The 20,847-nt window shown below is 36.4% G+C and overlaps 4 non-coding genes across 4 annotated transcripts; all 4 read left to right on the forward strand.

Annotated features, from left to right (window-relative positions):
- Positions 1 to 2,625: 2,625 nt before the first annotated feature.
- On the forward strand, positions 2,626 to 2,697 carry Trnag-ucc (transfer RNA glycine (anticodon UCC)). Its single transcript has one exon. It is a non-coding gene; the product is annotated as a tRNA-Gly (tRNA).
- A 2,837-nt stretch (positions 2,698 to 5,534) lies between these two features.
- Trnag-ucc (transfer RNA glycine (anticodon UCC)) lies at positions 5,535 to 5,606 on the forward strand. The gene has a single exon. It is a non-coding gene; the product is annotated as a tRNA-Gly (tRNA).
- A 199-nt stretch (positions 5,607 to 5,805) lies between these two features.
- Trnas-uga (transfer RNA serine (anticodon UGA)) lies at positions 5,806 to 5,887 on the forward strand. The gene has a single exon. It is a non-coding gene; the product is annotated as a tRNA-Ser (tRNA).
- Positions 5,888 to 10,919: 5,032 nt separating this feature from the next.
- Trnas-uga (transfer RNA serine (anticodon UGA)) lies at positions 10,920 to 11,001 on the forward strand. The gene has a single exon. It is a non-coding gene; the product is annotated as a tRNA-Ser (tRNA).
- The last annotated feature ends 9,846 nt before the right edge of the window (positions 11,002 to 20,847 follow it).

Raw genomic sequence — 20,847 nt, forward strand, 5'->3', positions numbered from 1 at the left:
GAACAGAAGCCAGTGGCATCAACGGTAACGTCATTAACAGCACGAGTTGTAAAAAGAGTTATTTTTTCTTGTTGTCGTTGTTCTACAATCTGAAATTTAGATCGAAACGAGTTTTCAGGCGAAGGTTATTGTAACAGGGTTTTGGGTTTTACTAATAAAATAAAAAAATATTTATTTCATATTTCCATATGTTCTGCGATTAAAATATTTCAGACAGGTATTTCTGTTGTGAAATACGTATTCAGCAGAACAATTCTGTACAACACATTTTTTCAGCTGTTACTCTAAATTATATTACTTACTTAGCTGGATTGTGACAGAACATTTGCTCTATAAGCCGAGCATACAAGAGATTTCAAGGTGCGTCAATCTTGCGCGTATCTCTTCCAAATTGAAAGACCATCTTCCGTAATGTTCTCTTCCACTTTATCTTTCCGTCTAATTCGTGGCCTTTTCTTCTGCGTGAGCCATCAGCTGGCTCGCATTTATACCTCTTTTGCGCTCGATACGTTTGGCAATGTCGATGTCCGAGAATAGATGGTACAACTCATGATACGATATTCACCGTCAAAGCATATCGGTCCATAAATCTTTCGGAGAATTTTTCTTTCAAACACTCCAAGAGCTGTCTTATCTGCCTGCGCCAGTTCCCATCCTACAGATCCATATAATAGCACGGGTAGTATCAGTATCTTGTAGAGTGTGAGTTTGATTTGGCGGGAGGTGGCCTCCTTTCTAAACTGCATACTTGGACCATAGTAGCATCTGTTGTTCAACACTATCCTTCTTCGAATTTCAAAGCTGATGTCATTAGTTTTATTTATTATACTAAGGTATATAAAATATATAAAATATTTGCTACCTCCAAAGTTGGTACGATTCTACTGGATGTCTTGCGCGTTGATACCATCAGCTTGGTCTTCTCGCCATTTACTGCCCGACTCCTTCTCAATTAGTTCAAAGATGAATGTTACCGCTCGACCCATTATGTCGATGTCATCGGCGTATGTGAGTAACATTTGTTGTATGGTGGACAGAGTTTCATTTCTGTTCACCTTTGCCTTTGTGCTAGTTAAAGTTATCCTGCATATCCGTATTGATTTGCCAAGAATGCCGAACGCAGACAGGCTTTAAACACCTCTGAACGAATAGGACTGTCGAATGCGGCTTTATAGTCGACGAATAGGTGGAATGTGTCGATGTATTTTTGGTGAATCTCTTCCAGTATTTTTCATAGTATGATGATCTATATTGATTTGCCAGGTCTGAAGCCGCATTGGTATGGTCCTTGACCATTTGATTCAGTCGTTAAGGGAACCTCCCAATTCTCAGATTATTGACTTTGCACAGCAATTAACAAAATTGTTTTTTGGAAAATCGGAAGATCTTCACCGATTGGCTATATCCTAGTTCATACGAGCGCTATACAATCGAAGAGAAACGTGTCAAAATTTGGAACCGATTGGATTATTAGTTTTTGAGTTATCGTGCCCGCCATTCGCAAAGCACTCCTTCGAGAAAAATGCGGTTTAAGTTTGAGAATCACTCTTGTCGTAACTTGATGCTGACACGATAAATCGACTATATATTCAAGAGTTCTTGAGATTTTCACTTAAAATTTTGTAGAGACATTCTAGAATTAGAGTATATTCGAATTTAATCAAAAACATCTGTGACGCCGAGAATGGGGGGTGGGTACCCTTAACACAGAACGCTAGATAGCACTTCATATGCGATGGGAAGAAGACTAATTTCTCTATAGTTGGCACATATCGTCTTGTCTCATATTTTGTGCACGGGACACAGGATGCTGAGGTTCCAATCATTCGGCATGTATTCCTCTAACAAAATTGTACTAACAGTCTTGAATAGTTCGGCTGGTAACCCATTGCTATTCTGACCTTATCTTGGCTAGGGGGTTTATACTCTATACTGCCACCTCCTATTGGTTCTGGGATATCTTATTCACCGCCACAATTTGATACCAGAAGCCTTCCAAAACACGCTCTCACAAGGATTCCTTCTTCATCTCTACAAGATGATGTGCCTGTGCCAAAGCCTTCGGTACGGTGTTTTGCACGTTGGTAAAATCTACGGACTTAATTTCTTCTTCCTTCTTCTTTTTTCTGAAAATAAGTTTCTCCTCTCCCATTTTCTCCCGATAATTCTCCCACGCATTACGTGTTGCTACTGTCTGCAGATTGCCCTATATGCTGCATTTTTTCATATCAGTAGCATTACGACAGTCCTGGTCGTACCACGGGTTTCTTGATGGGGGTATTTGGTATCCAAGTGTTCCCTTTGCTGCAGTTTGTAGGAAGTGGGCAATTCCTTACCATTGTGCTTCTAAATTATTATCGGGACAAGGAGTGATTTCGTCAAGCAGGTGGATAAGTTGAGCGGAGTAGGCTTATGTTACAAATTCCACATTTAGTGTTTGTTAGTTTTTCTAATCAGCTAGTTGAGGGTCTGAAGACCATTCTGATTATAAAGTTTAACGTACAGTAAGAACAGTAACTCAGTAGTAACAGATGTATTGCATTTCCTATCCTCGTAACATCAAAAAATAGTTTACCTTTTTCCAGCATCCTCCACATCTATGTAGACCAAATACATCCTTCAGAAGCGTCGGTGGTGTAATGGTCAGCATAGTTGCCTTCCAAGCAGTTGATCCGGGTTCGATTCCCGGCCGACGCACAGTTTTATATCCTTTGAAAATATTATCTAAAATGAGAAAACCAATTACGATGATGTATGGGTTACATACATATATAAAAATACTTTCCTCTGACTATATTGTAGAGTTCCATGTCGTGTTTATTAATATATGATATAGGGTAAGTGCACCAATAGTCGGCACTTTAAGAATGTTCGCTTTTTAAACGTTTCACCATTCCAAGTGCATCTTTTCCACGATATTGTATTTAGGTTCATCTGTTTCGAAATTTTGTTTACTCCCCGATGGAATACAAATTTGTTTAATTAACTTGTACTAAAGTAGATTAAATTAATAATTATGTAAAATAGTGCCTTTTTGTCAATAGTCGACACATTTTTCCAATTTTCGGCATGTTATGTTCCACGTTATGTCACATTTTAGTTAAACAAAAATTATATATTTAATTGATTTTTCTGCTATTTTAAAAAATAAATTATTACTATGGGACGTTTCCATCAGTGTTGTAATGAAGAAGTTATATAAAATAATGTTATTTATTAAAATATTACAATTATAAAACATGGTGCCGACATTGGGAACCTGTTATCCAATTCTCGGCATGGCTAAATAAGGCATTTCAGAGGTTAAAAGTATTTGAGATTAAAATCGTGTCTTCCATTATGTAAAATCACTCAAAACTGATTTTTTATAAATTAGCCGTTATTTAGAGCACTTATTTAACAATTTGAACCAAATTGATCAAAAAGTTGCTTATTATTCACCCATATGCCGACTATTGGAACACCTTAAAAAATTTTGTTCCTAAGGTCGGCATCGATAAAAATATCATAATTACAAATATTTTTTAATAATTTCAAATTCTAAAGTGTTCTCCTGTATGTTCTTTACAATTACGAAGAAGATTGTTGTAAAAATATATTATTTTAATATAATTACAAGTCTTTTGAAATTGACTTGTCCACTAATTTTTTTCTTAAGAAACATGATTTATCGCTAGTTTTGAATAAATGTACTTATCTCCAATAAATTTTATACAGAGAAAGGATGCAATATTATTAAAGAATATTTCAGGTATTTTTTTTTTTATATTTAGTTATAGGATTTCTTAATTATTTGAAGTTAAATAAAACAGATGCCGACTATTGGTACATTCCGGAATTAGGTGCGTTTACCCTTTCGAAAAAAAATTTATTACGAAGGCAATTCGGAAACTTCTTAGCCTGCAAAATAACGCATCCGCATTTTTTTCAATGGTGCTGTCATTTCATATTTACATAAAAAAGTATCGGGACAAGAAATTCATAGAGTAAACCAGTAAAGAAATTAGTAAAGTTGGACTGGGCCGACTATATGATACCCTTCACCACTTAGGGTATATTCTGCATATGTTTCCGAAAAGACTCCGCATTCCGAAAAAAACATTGATATTAAATTGAACCAACTTGTATATGTGAACTTTATGCCTTTCTGCAACCTATGTAAAATTTCATGGCATTCGGAAAAGTTTAAAGTCGTTTTCGTACAATGGAACACATATATGTAAATCGATTTAGAGCAAACTTGATAGACGCTATTCAATAGGACGCACTCTTCAAAATTTAATCTCAATTAGACACCCGATTTCCAACAAAACGGACGAAGATATATATGGTACGCTATGCCAAAGTTCGCACAATTCAATGATATATAGGGACTTTAGTGTACCATTTACATAAAATCGGATGAAAATATATGGGAGATATATCTAAATCTGAACCGATTTTCTCGAAACTCAGCACACATCATTCTATACTTCATGCAAAATTCGTGCAAATCGGAATATATGTAGTAACTTTGGTACACCATTTACATTAAATCAGACGAAAATATATATGGGAGCTATATCTAAATCTGAACTGATTTTTAGGAAACTTAACACACGTTATTCTAGACCTAACTTAGTACGCTATGCCAGTGCCAAATTCCGTGCATATCGAAAGAAATATAGCGACTTTGGTACATAATTTACATTAAATCGGACGAAAATATATTTGGGAGCTATATCTAAATGTGAACCAATTTTAAATTTAATAGGGTTCGTCCAAACAAATGAGCTGCGCCAAATTTCATCTAAATCGGGTTATAAATGCGATTGTTTACAATTTAACATCAACAGGACGGCCATGCATAAATCGACTCAAAAAGTGATTCTATGCTTATTCTCAAAAGGAACCATGGGTCTATCTCGATTCCTTTTGCCAGTTACAAACATACATTTACATGTTTGCTTATTGGCGTGTTTTTTGTTAAAATACCTCTCTGATGCTTGATTCCCTCTAGATATGTTTTTATAAACTATTTTGCCGAAATGCATTTTGTCGAGTCTTTACGGCTTCTCCATGTCTTTGCTATATTCGTCTATTTTATGTTTATGGCCCACTTTTAATTGAGCGTAGGGATACATTAAAGACGATTTACTTCAATTTATTGTATGAGACAAAATTTCTCTGCACTAACATTAATGTTGGATTTTAAAGCAATTTCCATCGGTTATTGGTGTTCACATAAAGAAAATTAACTACAGTCAACTCTCGATAATGTGAACACTCAAACTGACATTAAAGTATTGAAAAAAATCATGAAATTACGGGAAATAAGCTGGTCGAATTGAAAATCTGAACAGATTCGAAAATAGGAACTAACCCGACGTTAATTAGTTTACATTATCAAGAGTTCGCTGTATTTCTATTTCAGTATTTCTATTTTTTTTTTTTGGTTTGGCAATAATTTCACAAAAAGGACTTTTTTGCCAATGAATTAAATAAAAAATGCTGCCACGAATCCTGGTTTGCATAAAATTTCTTCGTTGCGAAGCGCGTCGGTGGTGTAATGGTCAGCATAGTTGCCTTCCAAGCAGTTGATCCGGGTTCGATTCCCGGCCGACGCACACTTTTTTATATGAATATAACGATTAAACAATTTTTTTTTTCATTTTTTGCACACAAGCTATCAAAAATCTTGGCATTGTAATTTTGTAAGGATATGCTTTGTTAACGAACCTCTGCGTTTAAGGGTTGAAAAAATGTTCCTCTCTTTTTGCATTGCGAGAGAGTCTGCGTTTTAGATTTGCCACGCATCGGGTGGCAGCTGCGGTGTCCGAGTGGTTAAGGAGATGGACTTGAAATCCATTGGGTTCTACCCGCACAGGTTCGAATCCTGTCCGCAGCGGTGATTTTTTTTTTGCGAAAACTACTTTTAGTCGGCAAAATATTTTATTAAATTTTCTAAATATAAAAATATTTTTACTCGCATGGAAAAATTTGCGATGTTCGAACTTTCGAAGGGGTTTAACATCCTTTTTGTCTACCCTTCACCACACTGCAGTATAGGGTATTATGTCTTGTGCATATGTTTGTACCAGGCAAAACGAATCGAGATAGACCAATGGTTCCTTTTGAGAATATGCATAGGATCACTTTCTGAGTCGATTTATGCATGTCCGTCTGTCCATGTATTTTTTTTTAATAAAATTCAGGTTGCATTTATGATCCGATTTCGATGAAATTTGGCACATGTCACTTATTTGACCCAAGGACGAGCCCTTTTGAAATTGGAGAAAATCGGTTCAGATTTAGATATAGCTCCCATATATAGTTTCGTCCGATGTAAGGTAAATACTGCACCAAACTCCCAATATTGGTGTGATTGAAACAAAAATTTGTACAGAGTACTGAATTGGATCCTGATTGATGTATGCGCATTTTTGTTGGAATCGGTTCAGATTTAGATATATCTCCCATATATAGCTTCGTCCGATTTTATGTAAATGGAACACAATACTATCAATGTTTATCCGATTGGAACAACATTTTGCACAGAGAACTGAATTAGTTCCAGATTGATGTATGCGAAATTTTGTGGGAACAGGTTGAGGTTTAGATATAGCCATACAGGGTTGCCCATATTCGGCGGACCCTTCTGGCAACGCCATAACTTTTGACAGAGATGTCACATCGCTTAATGACATACCGCGTTTGAAGCGCCAGTCCAAGCAGATTTTTACCATGAACCAATACACGCCACGCGAACGAGCTGAAATAGTTGAAATTTACATTCAACAGAAGAAGTCAATTGTGAAAACTCAACGTGCTTTTAAAACATTAAAAAATGTGAGAAGTGCGACTTCTAAGAACACCATTAAGCGTTTATACGACTGGTAAGGCTCTTTTTAATCCGAAGAGGCCATATAAAAGTCGACCAAGGCGGTCGGCCGAGAATATCGCTGCCGTACGAGCCAGTGTTGAGAGGTCCCCAAGAACATCTCAAAAACGTCGTTCTCAGCAGTTGGAGATGGCTCGGTCCACTTTACAACGGATTATTCCTATTGATTTGCATTTGTTCCCGTACAAAATTCAATTGACGCAAAGAATGTTGCCTGCGGACAAGCCTCATCGATTGGAATGTGCCCAATGAGTCATCGAAATGGCCGAAGATGACGAGCAATTTTGGAACAAAATTATCATGTCTGGTGAAGCCCATTTCACATTGAATGGGACCGTAAATAAGCAAAATTGCCGTTTTTACGCCACTGAAAATCCTCAGGAGATCCAAGTGCCTCTTCATGACGAAAAACGGTCATTGGGCCGTTTTTCTTCCAAAATGAAAATGGCCATGCTGTTACCATCAATCAGGAGCGTTATCGCGACATGATGACCAATTTTGTGATGCCAATTATTCGTCGAAAGCGTATAAGGCAGTTCTGGTTTCAACAAGTCGGCGCTCCACTGCACACAAGTAGCATAACAATCGATTTTCTGAAGAATTTGTTTCCGGGCCGTTTGATGTCGAAAAGTGGTGATTTGGACTGGCCACCGCGTTCGCCCGATTTGACGCCGCTTGACTTCTTCTTGTGGGAATATTTGAAGTCAAAGGTTTACGTTAACAAGCCAAGGACCGTAGAAGAGCTCAAGGACAACATTCGTGAAGAAATAGCCGCCATTCCGGCCGAAATGTTGGCAAAAACGGTGGAAAATGCAGCAAATAGGGCACAATACGTCATCTACGCCAGAGGCGGCCATTTGAGAGATATAAATAGGTATAACAACATCTGTTCGGTCGAACTTAACGCCTTTTTATACCCTCCACCATAGTATGGAGGGTATATTAATTTTGTTTTTCCGTTTGTAACTCATCGAAATAAGCATTTCCGACCCTATAAAGTATATATATAAGTATATGTATTCTTGATCAGCGTAAAATTCTAAGACGATCTAAGCATGTCCGTCGGTCCGTCCGTCCGTCCGTCTGTTGTAATCACTCTAGCGTCTAAACGAGTTGAGATAGATCGCACAGAGTCGTCTTTTGGCTGCAGGCAGGTCAAGTTCGAAGATGGGCTTTATCGGTCCACGTTTGGGCATAGCTCCCATATAAGGGTACCCTTAAATTTTCGCTATTTTGAGGTTCTTGAGCACGTTTTTCAACCGAATTCGCTGAAATTTGGTATTTTGTAGTCGTATATGGTAACAAATTTCCCTACAAAAAATTATCGGTATTCACTCCCTTTTTGGGGTAGTCCCCATATAACCCCCTTTTTATACCCTTCACCACACTGTGGTACAGGGTATTATGTCTTTGTGCATATGTTTGTAACAGGCAAAAATAATCGAGATAGACCCATGGTTCCTTTTGAGAATATGCATAGAATCACTTTCTAAGTCGATTTATGCATGTCCGTCCGTCCGTCCGTCTGTCTGTCCATGTTAAATTGTAAACAAAGTACAGGTCGCATTTATGATCCGAATTGGATGAAATTTGGCATAGGTCACTTATTCGGCCCAAGGACGAACCCTATTGAAATTGGGAAAAATCGGTTCAGATTTAGATATAGCTCCCATATATATATTTAACCGATTTAATGTAAACGGTCCCTATATATCTTTCGATTTGGACGAAATTTGGTACAGCCTAATCATTTAGGTCTAGAATGATGTCTGCCAAGTTTCGTGAAAATCGGTCCAGATTTAGATATAGCTCCCATATATAGTTTCGTCCGATTTCATGTAAATGGTGCCCCAAAGTCCCTATATATCTTTCGATTTGCACGAAATTTGGCATAACGTACTGAATTGAGCCTAGAATAATGTCTGCCAACTTTCGAGAAAATCGGCCCAAATTTAGATATAGGTCCCATATATAGTTTCGTCGGATTTCATGCAAATGGTGCCCCAAAGTCCCTATATATCCTTCGATTTGCACGAAATTTGGCATAACGTACTGAATTGAGCCTAGAATGATGTTTGCCAACTTTCGAGAAAATCGGTCCAAATTTAGACATAGCTCCCATATATAGTTTCGTCCGATTTCATGTAAATGGTGCCCCAAAGTCCCTATATACCTTTCGATTTGCACGAAATATGCCAAATTTCGTGCAAATCGCAAGAAATCGTACTGAATTGAGCCTAGAATGATGTCTGTCAAGTTTCGTGAAAATCGGTCCAGATTTAGATATAGCTCCCATATATAGTTTCGTCCGATTTCATGTAAATGGTGCCCCAAAGTCCCTATATATCTTTCGATTTGCACGAAATTTGACATAACGTACTGAATTGAGCCTAGAATGATGTTTGCCAACTTTCGAGAAAATCGGTCCAAATTTAGACATAGCTCCCATATATAGCTTCGTCCGATTTCATGTAAATGGTGCCCCAAAGTCCCTATATATCTTTCAATTTGCACGAAATTTGGCATAACGTACTGAATTGAGCCTAGAATGATGTCTGCCAACTTTCGAGAAAATCGGTCGAAATTTAGATATAGCTCCCATATATAGTTTCGTCCGATTTCATGTAAATGGTGCACCAAAGTCTCTATATATCTTTCGATTTGCACGAAATTTGGCATAACGTACTTAATTTAGCCTAGAATGATGTCTGCCAAGTTTCATGAAAATCGGTCCTGATGTAGATATATCTCCCATATATAGTTTCGTCCGATTTTATGTAAATGGTGCCCAAAGTCCCTATATATCTTCCGATTTGCACGAAATTTGGTAAAGCCTAATTATTTAGGTCTAGAATGATGTCTGCCAAATTTCGTGAGAATCGGTCCAGATTTAGATATAGCTCTCATATATAGTTTCGTCCGATTTCTTGTAAATGGTGCTCTAAAGTCCCTATATATCTTTCGATTGTTTCGTCCGATTTCATGTAAATGGTGCACCAAAGTGCCTATATGTCCTTCGATTTGCACGAAATTTCGCATAACGTACTGACTTGAGCCTAGAGTGATGTCTGCCTTGTTTTGTGAAAATCGGTCCAGATTTAGATATAGCTCCCTTTTATTATAGATTGATTTTAAGTAATTGACGCACCAAAGAACCAATAGGAACAAAACGTTCTGAAATTAGTATAACCTAACCTGTGACAAGTTTGTTTGAAATTCAAGTAAATTGGACATCAAACTCCTCATGTTAGTCAGATTGACATCAAATTTTGCACATCGTACAAAATTGAGCATAGAATAACGTAGTTGCGTTTTCTAGAATTACAGACATAGCCCAACGGATGACCTATTTATATTTGTTTGAAGTCGATTTACATACTTTATGGATAGATCTAGGTAGATTCACATTTAGATAAATACCACATATTTTATTTCATCCAATTTCATGCTAATAGTCCTGTTTAATATACCCATAGTGGTGAAGGGTATCATATAGTCGGCCCCGTCCGACTTTACTACTTTCCTTACTGGTTTATATTAAAATAGTTATGCAATAGTTATGCATCTACTCTATGTAATATAACACATTTCCGATGTTCATTCTGCTGATTACCACGGATTCCACAACAAAAAGTAGGTCAACGTTTCTATTTTTTAGCATCGAACTACTCTTACTATGTACTCAAGATCAATGACCTACCTTAAAATTATAAAATAAAACCATCCAACATTTACGAATCTATTCTTTAGATTCTACACTATCGCTAAATACACACATGCCTACATACATATCTCAATTATTACTTTTGTGCGTATTACGTCATATCTGCTGTCGTTATTGTTGTTACCCCCACATACGCATTACTTTCGTATAAAATACGATCACGTTATTCATTTCAATAAAACTAAAGGGGTGGGTAGGTATACAGCGTACTCATCAACAGTTCTGTTGTTGCCAAGCGAAAGAAAAACTGTAAATCGACTGTTAACGGTACAAGCATAAAGGGAAAACTGTTATTTAGCCAAACGTTTGTCAACAGCTGCGGTGTCCGAGTGGTTAAGGAGATGGACTTGAAATCCATTGGGTTCTACCCGCACAGGTTCGAATCCTGTCCGCAGCGAATTTCTTTTTTCGTTTTTTTTTATATTTTTAATTTTTTTAAGTTATTAGCGATAATCATGGAACTTACAATAAATAAACTATGTAATAATTATTAGAGTATATAACAACAATATATATAAAAAAATTAATGCGTTTTTTATTTGTTTATTTTAAGCGTAAACCATATGATATGTCTTTCCAAATCAATATGGTATTGGTAATGGGATATATCGTTTCGCTATACACCTACGTCTGTTTTTACGCGGTCTTTTTGTACACGGTTTTGATATAACACGGTTTGAAAATTGAATATTTTTAATTTTTTACACGATTTGAAATTTTTGGTCTGTTCCCGTTCTGCAACAATCTACTACTTTTTACTACGATAACGAATTTTCCTTTATGTTATCGAAGAAAATAGTAAAATCTAGTAGATTATTGCAGTACGGGAACAGACCATTTATGTACTTAAATATTGTTTGTCAAATTTAATTTTTGCGAAGTATGTTCATATCACAAAAAAGTATTTATGAAAGAAAAAAGTTTGAAACCATCGATAGTATCAATAATTTGCGAACACTAGCTTAAAGATTTAAGTGAATTCCCCTTTAACGCGTACAAATAATTTTTACTGGTCAAAGCAAAAGTGAATATCACTAATTTAGGGGAATTCCCTTTTTTACACGTCTTCTTTTGGAACCAATCTACCGTGTAAAAACAGACTTAGGTGTAATTGCCAAAAACGGCATCGCACTATTTTCGGCATTTGGATTCCAGGTTTTTGTTGGCCGTCATATATGTTGGAAGAAAATGTTGTCTTTTTTCTTCAAGTTTTCAAATTCCATATGATACCCTACACAACTTCCACGTAAAAGTAACTTTCAGTGGATCTATATTCTGAGCTTGGGCAATATTTCGCGATTTTTAAACCATCTGGACCAACTAGAGGCCGACAGTTATTACTAATGTTCAGTACAGCCCTTCTAATTACTTGTCCTTCCCTTCCCCTGTGTTGTGATCTTCTTATTCCCATCGGAGCCTATAGATCGACTCGAAAAAAACACAAACAATTAAGTTTTCGGTCCACTTCATCACAATATAATTATTTGATCGTCACCGAAAATTGTAGGCGTTATTCTTGACCATAACTGGAACTTCATGTAACATTTCAAAGCGATCAGCGCTTTATTTCCGCCCTCTAGTGTGGTAAAGGGTTACTAAATAATATCTGAATACATAAGCACCTGTAAATATTTGAGTGTAACTCCCACATCTGAGTACATACGACGATATATTTGGTATCAATTTAAAGGTCAACCACTGCCCTTGGATGTACCAACAACTTTTCGGATCTATGTCCTTCAGGGCTAAATCTATACGCTATAGAATACACATTTTGTAATTTTTCTCACAAAAGCCAGGGTCCATTTGACCCGCTAAATATTGACCGATCCTTATCAAAACAGGCATGCTCGATCCCCTTCTCCATGTAAAAAATCGAGATGTTTGGGTCATAATTGCGGCCTCTAGAGCGACCAGAAAACCCGATAAAAATTAAGTATTTGGTTCATTTCACTTTGGCCATTAACTGTGGCCTGTATCGTGTTTACAAAATATAATGGATAGACGAAGGACACACAAGTCTAGATCGACTCAGCTAGTCGAGATATGACGATCGGTGTACTTAAAGGTGGGTCTAGGAACAATATTTCGCGGCGTTACAAACTCTTGGCGCTGCACAAAGCTATAATACCCTGACAACATAGTTGTGTAGGGTGTAAAAATAAATAAATTAAAACAAGTAAAGCCGATGTTAACCCTTTTACCTCCACAATGAGGATGACAATAAAAATATCTAAAATTAATGGGGCTCCTAGGAGAAAACTTATGTTATGATAGGACCTTAAGGTTACCCAAAAATACGTTAGAAAATGATAATTGAAATTCTCAAAATATCTAATAGTGGGACTATTTTAAAACTGGGATAAATATTAATATTTTTGGTAGTGAGATTTGGCATTCAAATTATAAACAATTCGTTTAAAAAACGTGTAAAAAATTCTCAATATCCCGACTTCGCCCAAAAACGTGGCGAAAATCCCCATACCCATTAACGTAGATCAATATTTAATATTTTTAGTACGGAAATGTGCTATACAATGGACACAAGTTAGTTGTGTCCAACCGAATTCTGGGGGCTACCCTGAAACTTAGATCAATATTATTATTTTATTTGTGGTACGGATATGTGTTATCCATTTTGGTATATCCCCAAATTTAGAATAAATGTAAATAAATGTATATGTATATATCGTTTGACAACACCGACTTTGGCAAAAATACTTTAAGTCGCCAAATTGTATATGGTGGAACGTATTGGAGGTACCGACTAATGTTCTAAGGGAATCGAACAAATTCTTTGTAATTTTACATGTTGGATTGTCATTGTATAGAAAGTGTCGAAGCCTAAAATGATCAATACCCCCACTATTCGGTATTTGGGGAACATTTTGCAACCAAATCGGCACTAATTAAAAACTGTGGGTGTGAAATTCTTCTACCAAAAATTATCAATATCGGTCCAAGCTTGGATGGGTAAACCGTCATATAACGGTAACTCCGATTTTTAACATTTTTGAGATTTCGGATATATATAGTCCTAGTCTGTCTGTAGTTTCATAATCGTTTTTATACCCTTTACCAGACTGTCGTACAGGGTATTATGTCTTTGTGCATATGTTTGTAACAGGCAAAAGGAAACGAGATAGACACATGGTTCCTTTTGAAAATATGCATTCGTCGATTTATCCATGTCCGTCTGTCCGTTTGCCTGTCCATGTTAAATCGTAAACAAAGTACAGGTCGCATTTATGATCCGAATGGAATGAAATTTGGCACTTTTTTGGCCCAAGGACGAACACTATTGAAATTGGTGAAAATCGGTTTAGATTTATATATAGCTCCTATATATATTTTCGCCAGATTTTTTGTAAATGGTGCTCCAAAGAGTCAAAAATAGGCCGTACTATAGTTCGATAACCAAAAGTGTGCCAAGTTTTACTGAAATCGGTTCAGATTTAGATATAGCTCTTAGCAAATTGTTCACCAAATTGTCAAATTTTGATTGGCACGCAATTTTGCACAACATGCTGTGTTGTTAGGACAGCCCAACGTGTGCCATGTTTTATTGAATTCGGTTCAGATTTAGATATAGCTTCCATATCTATTTTATGGTATCTATATAATGGTACCAATGTCCTCGGTTATTGATCGTTCAAATATAGACAAACATAACATATTTTATTTAGTCCAAATTCATGTCAATGGTCCTTCAAAAATGCGCGGTCTGTGAGGATACATATCTTGAATATACCCAAAATGGTAAAGGGTATCATATAGTCGGTTCCGTTCGACTTTTCTACTTTCCAATTTACAGTACGTTTACATTTAACCGGATTTCGTTAACCCAGTGGGTTTCAATTGTCATTTCCTTTGCATATAAGTCAAATAAATCCTCATAAAGTAGGTTAACCCGGTAAAAAGTTCTAATGTACAAGGAGTTTTAGCCATTTCCGTCTGTCTGTACATCAGTCATACTCACTTCGGATTTTATCAAGATGGAAATCTGAAATGTCTGTTTCGAAAGTAAGCTTCATCGGTCCACATTTAGGCATAGCCCCATATAATAATACTTCTGATATTCTATATATTTAAAATACTTAGCGTGAAGTAATGGATCGAAATAAATAACGAAAAGTTTAGGTTTGCAAAATTTGGTATTTCGGCCAACGTTAAAGCATCGCCCCTCTCAGAATGATAACTTCCAATATTCGGTTTTTCATACCAGATGTAATTCATATTGGTCACACTTTTGGTATAGCCTCATTTAGCTCTAAATTGAAATATTTTGAGGATTTTAGACACTTGTTCCACCCTATCATGCGTTATAAATGTCGGTACACCAACACGTGGTTTACAACATTCGTTTAGAAAAGTCGTCTGTATAGGGCTACCTTTTGGTATATCACTTAAATTATGAACTCGCAACAGTATATATAGTACCTAATGGGATGAGAAACTGTCAAATATCGATACCCTATGGTGGAATTTTTAAGAAAAGTTACTATCAAAACAAATTGCAATTTAGATATAATTGAAAAACATTGTTTGCATTAATGTATTAAAGTTCACACAGAAGTCTAAAATGACTAAAATCTATTTAAAATTTTGTAGAATTTTACTTAATTGATACGAATTGTCTGTTGAGTCCAAAACTTTGATTTTATGTATATTCGAAATATTATCTACTGCATGTTATTGAATATGGAGTTATTGGGACTACCGTTCCGCACACAACCTACAATAATATAATAATACTGTCGATTAGTCCCTTCATCTACTTGGCTATATTTCTGTATCTGAGAAATACCTGAAGGAAAAATTTTACGTATAACTCTGCCACCCTATTGCAGATTTGTAAGAAAGGGACTTCTAGGAATTGATGAGTATAATCAAAAAAATTACTACCTCTGGACATGGAGGAAATTATTAAATGTATATATATTTTTTACTTTTAAAGGTTTAACAAAAAAACTAAGCCCATTTGCCATGCCATTCCAATTACGAAACAGTTTTTTTTTCTGTGGCAATAATTCTCATCATCAAAGGATATGGAGTAATGACAAAGTAACGCAATCAGTGGTACTCGTATGACCAAATGCTAATGACATTTCCAATCCTTTTTATGGCTCTCCAAATCATTGAACTGGCATTAAGTTTTCATCAATTCTTTTCACATGCTGTTTCATTAGGAAGGAAGGAAGGAGGTAGAAAAAAATGGTCGAACGAAAAAAACGTCAAAAAAAGAAGAGAAAAAAATTATAACTCCACTAGGAGGTATGTAAATGGAATACAGGACCCCTCTACTACAAATGGTTCTAAACCCCATTCCCGCTAGGTTATAAAACCCCATATGAGTATATACGCATTTCCAAAGCAACATCAATAGACAAAGAGGCTCTTGAACCCACCTGCACGATGCTCAATGGTTGGATGCAAGCAGGACCCATCTATGGTTTTTTATTAATTAACACATACACTCGGGACACATACAACACGAAGGATCGAAGCACACCCCAGCATTCATATATGGTTGTCTGAATAGATGGACGGCATGCTAGATGCTGGATGCTGTGTTGGGCCTCCCCAAAGTACACAGAAAATTCGAAGTGGTCAAGTATTACTATCTCTTTCGTTTGGCAAACGAAAAATGTCAAGAAGAAGACGAAGCGGCAGCAGCAACAGAGTATAGGAAAAAAACAGGACTATAGTCCTTGTTTTTATGTAGTTTTAGAATTTTGTTGGTGTTGTTGTTGTTGTTGTTCTGTTTTATGTTTTTTTTCTGTATGTGTGTTTTGTATCCTGTCGAATTCGTTTTGAACTTTGCTACCTTCTACCGATAGCAGATAGAAATTAATCTGTATATGTCGTATACATGTGGGTGTGTGTGTGTGTGTGCAAATGGACACCCGATGGACATGTGTATCCTTATATGGACGCATTTCATTCGATTTGAACGGGAGGGTGTGAGAATGCAGGTCTGGGCTTTGGTGGTCAGTATTGGGTTTTACAGAAAAAAAAAACGGAATATAGTGTGTAAGCAGAGCAATAACCAAGGAATGTGACTGCAGTCGAGTGCCTCTATGTGTGTGTGTGTTTGGTGCTGAATATGTAAACAGGCCTATGGCAAGGATTTCTTTCAACTTCCTGTATATTTCCATCTCTTTCTGTTCGTCAATATGCATATTGGCTGCCTGCTGATTTTGGTTTTCTTTTCTTTTTTTTGTTTTTTGATGATGAGTTTTACCTTTAGTCCAGGCACATTTACTGCCTGCATGTAGGAGCTGTTGAAATACACAGCAGCTACAACAACAACAACAACTTCGAATGCGTTGCTCCCATAGTCCGAAAACAAAAGACCAAACAACAACATTCTGTAATCAACCAATGTTTGTAGTGCGCATCGCGTTTTTTGCATACCCAGTACAGGACATACACATAGTTACATGTTCATTTCTGTGGTCCTTGCAATAACACCCTCTCTGTCCGAACACATTCATATGAGAAAAGTTCTAAATATTTGTTGCTGTTTTTTTGTCCTTCTATTTTGGTCGGCTCTTTATTTTCCAGCCATGATTGGCTTTTGCGTACTATTGGGAATCATAAGGACGAAGTATTGATTATGTTTCCGTTTCATTTTTCTGCTTTTTGAATTATTGAATAGAACAACAACAATGAACTATCAGAAACTACGGCAGTAGCAGCAACTACAACAACAACAATATAATGTTCAATATTTGTTTTACATGTTTTCTCGATTTTTTTGATTTTGTTGATTTTTGCTCCTGGAAATTAAGATAACTAGAAATGGGATTGTATGTGGTGCGGGGCGGTGAATATTTAATGGTCACATTCCATGCAACCACACAGGGGAAGGTTAGAGGCAGTTTTCTGAACTGTTTCAATGAAAAAGCAAATGCAATTTTTCTCTAATAGTTCTGATTCTTTTTCAGTTCCCTAGTATACGTTCGTATATCCTCCGAGGTATCAAAAGCCCTATGAATATTTCCAGAAAGTCTCCATTTTAATTATATGCGGTGCTTGCAAAAATATATGGACAGGATCCGTTTTTGTACGTATTCAATGATGATGAGGATACTCAGCAATGCACTCCATCAGTTGTCTCCCTTATATTTATACCCTTCACCACACTGTGGTACAGGGTATTATGTCTTTGTGCATATGTTTGTAACAGGCAAAAATAATCGAGATAGACCCATGGTTCCTTTTGAGAATATGCATATAATCACTTTCTGAGTCGATTTATGCATGTCCGTCTGTCCTTCCGTCTGTCCGTCCATGTATTTTTGTTAACAAAGTACAGGTCGCATTTATGATCCGATTTGGATGAAATTTGGCACAGGTCACTTAATTGGAGAAAATCGGTCCACGTTTAGGCATAGCTCCCATATAACGGTACCCCCAAATTTTCGGTATTTTGAGGTTCTTAAGCGCCTTTTTTAACTGATTTGCTGAAATTTGGTACTTTTAGTTCTTATTGGGTAGCAAATCTCCCTACCAAAAATTATAAAAAAGGTCAATTTTTTCGGATAGCCCCTATATAAGATTACCCCCAATTTTCGGTATTTTGGGGGTTTTGATGACATTTTTCGACCGAATTCGCTGAAATTTGGTACTTTGTGTTCTTATTGGGTAGCAAATCTCCCTACCAAAAATTATAAATAAAGGTCCTTTCTTTCTGATAGCCTCCATATAAGGGTACCCCCAAATTTTCGGTATTTTGAGATTCGTGAGCGCGTTTTTTAACTGAATTCGCTGAAATTTGGTACTTTTAGTTCTTATTGGGTAGCAAATCTCCTACCAAAAATTATAAATAAAGGTCATTTTTTTCGGAAAGCCCCCATATAAGGGTACCCCCAATTTTTGGTATTTTCGGGTTCTTGGGCTCGTTTTATAACTGAATTCTCTGAAATTTTGTACATTGGATTATTATTGGGTACCAAATTACTCCACTAAAAATTATAAATATAGGTCCAGTTTTTCTGGTAGTCCCCATATAACGGTACCCCTAAATTTTTGGTATTTTGGGGGTTCTGATCGTATTGGTCAATTTTTTCTGGTAGCCCCCATATAAGGGTACCCCCCAATTCTTGGTATTTTGAGGTTCTTGAACCAAATTCTTTTTATACCCTTCACCCTGTAAATGGTGCACCAAAGTCCCTATATATCTTTCGATTTGCACGAAATTTGGCACAGCGTAATGAATTATCTCTAGAATGATGTGTGTAAAGTTTCCTGAAAATCGGTTCAGATTTAGATATAGATCTCATATATATTTTCGTCCGATTTAAGGTAAATTATGCACAAAAGTCCCTATATATCTCTCGATTTGCACTAAATTTGGGTTAGCGTAATGAATTAGGTCTGGAATGATGTGTGTTATGTTTCCTGAAAATCGGTTCGGATTTAGATATAGCTCCCATATATATATTCTCGTCCGATTTAATGTAAATCGTACACCAAAGTCCCTTAATATCTTTCGGTTTGCACTAAATTTGTTAAGTTTCCTGAAATCGGTTCAGATTTAGATATAGGTTCTATATCTGACCAAATGAACAATTTAGTATCGGTTGCAGAATGACGTGTTTATGGTTCCAATTTCATTTTACTGGCCCTTTAAAAATGCGACGTCTGTTAGGATTCATCTGTTGAATATACTCAAAGTGGTCGGCCCCGTCCGACTTTACTACTTTCCTTACTGGTTTTCTCTCTCCTTGATCTGAAGATTACTAAAGCATGATAAACCAGTAAGGAATGTAGTAAAGTCGGACGGGGCCGACCACTTTGGGTATATCAAACAGATGAAATCCTAACAGACGTCGCATTTTTAAAGGGCCAGTAAAATGAAATTGGAACCATAAACACGTCATTCTGCAACCGATACCATTTTGGGATTATTCTACAAATGTATCCTAAGAGACGTCACCCTTTCGAAGGAACATTGACGTGAAATTGAACGAACTTAAAAATGTGATCTTTATTGTAACTAAACCGACTAATATCAATCCCTACACATGTCATTCTGCAACCTATGTAAATCGATTTATGGGACCCCCGGTCGATCGGATTATTAGTTTTTGAGTTATCGTGTCCGTCATTCCCAAAACCGCTGTGTGGAGAAAAATTTTGAAAATCCCTCTTGTCGTCACTTGATGCCAGCACAATAAATCGGCTATATCTTCAAGAGTTGTTGACACTTCATTTACACCGATCACTTTTGCCGGCCCCAAAGTTTTGAGACATTTTTTTCATACAAATCTTTACTCTTATAACGTACCACGGATATAGCTATAGATCTTTAGGGTACCATTTACTTAAAATCGGACGAAAAAAATATATAGGAGGTATATGTAAATCTGAACTTAATTCAGACTTAATTCAGTACACCATGCCAAAATTCGAAAAAATCCAATGATATATAGGGACTTTGGCGCTCCATTAACATAAAATCAGAAGTAACTATATATGAAGCTATATCTAAATTTGAACTAATTTTAACGAAACTTAGCAGATAACATTCTAGACTCAATTCAGTACGCTGTGTCAAAATTCGTGCAAATCGAATGATTTTTAGGGACTTTGGTGCACCATTTACATTAAATCGGTAAAAAAATATATATGGGAGCTATACCTAAATCTGAACCGATTTTCAAAAATTTCGATAAGGTTCGTCCTTGGGCCACAGAAATGAGCTGTACCAAATTTCATCCAAATCAAATCGGATTTTAAATGCGACCTGATTTTATGCATATTCCGGAACAATGGGTCTATCTCGATTAGCCTGTTTTATATTTTTTAAAAGGTGATTAGTTACCATATTCGAATTCGGTTGGAAAATAGGGGGTACCATTATAAGGAGGCTTCCCGAAAAAAGTAGAACGAAAAGTGGGCGGTGGGGACCACTATATGGGAGATATGCCTAAACCTGGCCGATATCGACCACCTTCGAATTTGACGTGCCTGCAGACAAAATGCAACTGTATGAAAAATGTTGGCGATCTATCTAAATTTGTTTAGAGACAGACGCTGATCAATAATATATATACTTTATAGAGTCGGAAATTATTACAAACGGAAAACAAAATTTATATACCCTCCATGCTATGGTGAAGGGTATAAAAAGAAAAGAAAAAAATACTCGGATTTTTGTCAAAACTTGGACCTAAGATGATAATTTTTGGGAAAAGATTATTAACCCTCCAAACCCCTGTAGAATGGTCTTTTG

This window comes from Musca vetustissima, unplaced genomic scaffold (genome assembly GCF_032173495.1).
Source record: "Musca vetustissima isolate MV318-11 ecotype Yass unplaced genomic scaffold, APGP_CSIRO_Mvet_v1 utg330254, whole genome shotgun sequence".
NCBI lineage: Eukaryota > Metazoa > Arthropoda > Insecta > Diptera > Muscidae > Musca > Musca vetustissima.